Source organism: Myripristis murdjan, chromosome 9 (assembly GCF_902150065.1).
Source record: "Myripristis murdjan chromosome 9, fMyrMur1.1, whole genome shotgun sequence".
NCBI lineage: Eukaryota > Metazoa > Chordata > Actinopteri > Holocentriformes > Holocentridae > Myripristis > Myripristis murdjan.
In genome coordinates, this window is record NC_043988.1 from 5,359,403 (window position 1) to 5,364,732 (window position 5,330).

The window sequence follows — 5,330 nt, forward strand, 5'->3', positions numbered from 1 at the left end:
TTTTTTAATCCTCGAAACGCTGGTGGAACTGCAGCAGAAACATTCTGCAGTATTTAAGCAAATTTCAGGTGCTGATGGCGACCAGTTGAAAAACTCCCCAGAAACTTAGAAAATCCACCATTCTTCTCATCCATTGCGATCCAAGTGTCCTGAAGCCACGACATGCACAGCTGACTTGAAATGATGTAATCTAGTACATCTTTGTAGCCTAAATATTCACTGTAGCCTGTTAGACAGTGGGCGCACTGATGTGCACATGCATCCTACATCTGAACTTCCAGCGTAAGCTCACACTCACCTCTAAATGCTGCACAAGATGACATCATGAGCTGCATCCTGCTGTAAGCGATGCACACAAGAGACTTCCAGAAGTGAATGTGAGCAAACAGACAATGCACAATGGTGCAAGCAGTCTTAGCCTTCTTACCAGGCCTTTCTGAAGAAACTCTGACTTCTTTGCTAGAAGGATTGGAAGCACTTGGTGTTGAGAGAAGGGAAGACCTTCTTTTGGTCCAAGAAAAGGATTTTCAATACCTCAGACCTATCCAGTGTCGAAAACTGCTGAATGGCATTAAGAATGAAGGTAAATCCATATTTTTAAACTGCTATTGGTACACTGAACAAACACATCAAGTTCAAATGCCTGTAGATTTTGTAGTATTTTTATCTTCATCTGAGCATTAGAGTTGGTGATGAACATTTGGTCTTTTATGTAAAAAGTTTGGTTGTACAAATTGAAGCTTTTTTCAGCACAAATACTGTATCTACCTTTTTCTCTCCCTATATCTTTTAATCTTTTTTATTCTTTCACTTCTAGGACTTCCAGTGCTTGACATCAACTATTTTGTCGCCTCTATATCCGGCTCAAGTACTCCATATCTCTCAGCATCATTTTCTGAAAGCACATTGTCTCTTGTCCGCCCAAGTACTCCATGTAGCTCATCACCAAGTTCTGAGAACACTCACCCTGCTTTGTCATCACCCACACCGCCTGGCCAACACTGGTACACAAACTTCCAGATCAGATGGTGTGAGATGCCAGCAGCAGTTCAGAAAGCAGTGGCAGATGAAACAAGACCATCACCAGGGGACAGACGAGATGTGGTGAAGGTAGTGGTGGACCAAATGATGAAAAATGATCCCAACCCAACCAGAGCAATGTGTCAGTGCATTGCCCGGAGCATTGGAAGGAACCATCCAAAAAGCTTTGCCGATTTCGAAAAAAAGGAGACATTATTGGAGATGGCTCTCACTCTCTTCTCCAGCAAATTAAAACCAGAGTGGAATATAAAAATAGAAATAATACTTTTGCACGGCGACGCAGAGAGAGGAGGCCCCACACTGGGGTCGCAGAGGGGGCTTGAGTAATGCCAAGAGGCCCTGTGGATCAGTATGGGTGTGTGAGGTGGAGTCCTGCAGAACTTCCTGCTGGAGAGACCAAGGAAACCTTGGATGAAATGAAAAGGCAACTGTGTGACATCTACTCAGAGGAAGGGATGGGCGGGGTGGAGAGAGCTGACCCTCTGATGGAGAAGACCTACATCATTCAGCGTTGCTACCTTAACAGTGTGCCTGCACCAGCCATTGCAGAAATTAAGAAGGAATGGCCTTTTCTCTTCTCACAAAGAGGCCTTTTCTCCCACTTTGGCCTGCTGACCGATGTCTCCATCCTCAATAAGTTACAAGAGGCCCTGAACAACAAAGGCAGTTCAATAATTCGTTTCTGCCAGGAAAACAGCCGTGGTCCTGAGATGGAGGCTGTCCTGAACAATTACAAGCCCGAGACTTCAGACAAGGCTGCATGTGTGATTATGCTCCTTATGGCATACTTCAGAGAGCCCAAGAGTGCCATCATGCTTGAGAATGATGTGTGTTGTTTCAAAGATTAAAAAAAAAAGTTGTGATTTTATTTGATAGTTCATTTACTTTCTTGCATACATTTAATCACATTCATTCACATGTTGACACATAACATTTGATTGTTTGATTGTCCAAGGTACTGTTGATATCTGTATTTTATTTTGATATTTTGAGCTCTATGTGGTTATTTTAAACATGAACAAAAAGTCACTAGATGATTAATTCACATAACTTGTTGACTGTTCTCTTGACATGTCTTTTCCCCCCAATATTATAACTTGGCTCCATTTTTTGTGAATCTGATCTTAAGCAGTAGTGCACAGGTATGGTGTACAGGAAATGATTTTAAACATCTTATTGCTTTTTCCAGCATTCTACAGTGGTGCCTTGACTTAAATTTGATTTGTTTTACTATGGCCGCCCTAATAGATCAAATAGTGTACAGGGTTACCACTGCGCTCTTACACTCCTGGTGCGCAGTCTAAGCAAAAATCACAGAAAGGAAGAAGTTGTGGGCTGCACACAGGTCTGTCCATCAGACGGTTAAAATCTTTTATTTAGGCTTTTACAAGCATTTGCACAGAGCGCTTTCAGCCATCCGGCCTTCATCAGTGTGAGTTACCAGACAGTGCCTGCACTGATTTATCAGCTCTGGTGCAGAGCAGGTGTGCTAAATTAGCTACTAATCACTGTCACCCATCCTGGAGTGGCAAGGAGGTCCACGCCCCACACAACATATCCAAAAAGCCAATTAAAAAAACAACAAACAATACAATATTATACACATTCATGGTGAGCCAAAAAAGCTTACATTCAACAACTCTGAAACTCAAAAACTGTCACTGAACACATCGGGTACAATTACTGTTCATAAATCAGTACAGACTAAAACATATAACAGTTGGTTGTTTTTTTTAAGAGTTGTCGTCAACAGTAATCAAAAAGGGCACAGAGGATCGCTATTTATATTCTCGTCGACTGTCACAAAAAAGGGCACATATTAAAGTCCTCATTCATGCCAGAGGGAAAAAGAGTTTTTAGTTTGTGGATCCAAACACATTCATGTTGCAGCAGTTTTTTCTCATGGTCACCACCCCTGTGATTCAACATTACCTTTTCAATGCCAATACATTTGAGATCTTTAACACTGTTCATGGTCACAGAAGTGGCATGCTACAGGAGATGTCATGTCAGCCCATTTGATGCTGCTTCTGTGTTCATTTAGTCTGATTTTTAATTTGTGGGCTGTCTGACCAATATAGTACTTCTTACATGGACAAAACAACAAGTAAATGACATGGGATGTGTTACAGGTAATGAGGGATCTGATGTTATACTCCCTTCCAGTCTGTGGATCATTGAATTTGTCAGTTTTTACAATGTTGTTGCACGAAGTGCAAGATCTGCAAGGAAAACTACCACAAATAAATGATTTTGGCCTAACAGGACAAGAATCCGCCATCACTATACGATCCCTCAGACTAGAGGCTCTTTTATAGATGAATAGAGGTGGGTGCTGGAACATGTTATTTAGTGCTCTATCAGATGATAAGATGTGCCAGTGTTTTAAGACAGTAGATTTAATCACATGGCTGAAAGGATCATATGTGAGGATATAATTTGTAGAATATGATTTGTGCTGCTTGTTTTTCTTGGTAAACAGTGTTCTCCTTTCAGTTTTGTTCACAGTCTCTAATGCTGAGTGAAGGCATGATTCAGGATATCCTTTCTGTTTGAACCTGTGGAGCATCGTTTCACTCCGACATTTGAACTCATCAGTCTGTACTGATTTATGAACGGTAATTATACCCGATGTGTTCAGTGACAGTTTTGAGTTTCAGAGTTGTTGAATGTAAGCTTTTTGGCTCACCATGAATGTGTATAATATTGTATAATATTATTATATAATATATTATTATATAATATTATATAATATTGTTTGTTTGTTTTGTTGGCTTTTTGGATATGTTGTGTGGGGCATGGACCTCCTTGCCACTCCAGGATGGGTGACAGTGATTAGTAGCTAATTTAGCACACCTGCTCTGCACCACAGCTGATAAATCAGTGCAGGCACTGTCTGGTAACTCACACTGATGAAGGCCGGATGGCCAAAAGCGTTCTGTGGAAATGCTTGTAAAAGCCTAAATAAAAGATTTTAACTAGCTGATGGACAGACCTGTGTGCACCCTAATAGATCAGCCATCAATCAAAATCCAATCCAATCATCAGTTTACAGTAAATATGAGATTGGTGAATTCTCAATTTGTTTTATGGTTGCCGATTACATAAAATATTGACGTGAGTCATTTTGAACCGCTGTTTCTGCTCAGGTGACTATAGCAGATGGACTGTCAACTGCTCACATCAATGGAAAGCTGTTTTCTTCACAGATCTCTTACTATATGTAGATAGATTGTATGTGTTAAATGTGTGTATCCATTTAACATTTAACTGATCATGTAAATTTGCACAGGGCAGCATTTCCAGGCAGTGAAAAAGATTGGATCTACCAATATGGCTCATTCACGATAGAGATCAGTGATTGATGTTAAAAAAAAAAAAAAAAAAAAAATGATCAGGGCATCCTTACTTGAAACCAAATTTTAGAGACTCTGGCATCAGGTGTGCAAGAGACAGTCAGTCAGAACAATAACAATGGTCAGTGCATGGGTCAGTTTTCAAAAGCATTCAATGTTGCTAAAAATGTAAATGAATGAAATATGAGCATTCCTCTCTTGTGCAGCATACCACTTCTTTACAATAGTGCAAAATTGGGCTCTCTGTTCATTTCAGGTGACATGATGAGGCCAAGCTCTTGGATGCTGTACATTGAAGAAGAGGTGGTGATGGGACCACATGACGGCCTCATCAGTGGCATAGCTGCAGTGTTCGCGTGTTACTACACCTTCAACCTGCAGTACCCAGAGGGTGCATCATGCGCCTTGGAGTTCATCCAAGGCTATTGTAACACTAAGATTAACACTGGACTGGATTGCTTGCTTGACCCCCTTGCTTGAAAAACCATCTTGGGGGGGGGGGGGGGGGGGGGGGGGGGGGGGGGAGATGACATGCAGCAAATGTAAACACAATGGGCCTCATTCACTAATATGTGCGTGGAAATGTTCTTACTTTGCGCACAAAATAAGTGCGTAAGCAAAATCACCGTGGGATTCATGACGCCTGCGTACCGACCAATTTTGTTCTCACCACCTTGCATATGTTTGTGAATCAGAATCATTCTAAATTGACAGGCATGCGCTCGCAATTTGAGATTAGCATACTACCACGCCCCCATTTCTCCATATAAGGATACCGCTTGCCTAGAGTTGATTTATGAATGAAGGAAGCGGTTACATGAGGAGAGAAGTAGTGTCGGGTGATTTAGATGCTCCAGAGAATCGCATAGTTGCAGTAGCACATGCCTTGGCAAACAGAAACGGCTGATAAGCCATTCAACATTTTCCTCGAAC

The 5,330-nt window shown here is 41.4% G+C and overlaps 1 pseudogene; it reads left to right on the forward strand.

Moving 5' to 3' along the window:
- Positions 1 to 399: 399 nt before the first annotated feature.
- LOC115364638 (uncharacterized) lies at positions 400 to 1,889 on the forward strand (annotated as a pseudogene).
- The last annotated feature ends 3,441 nt before the right edge of the window (positions 1,890 to 5,330 follow it).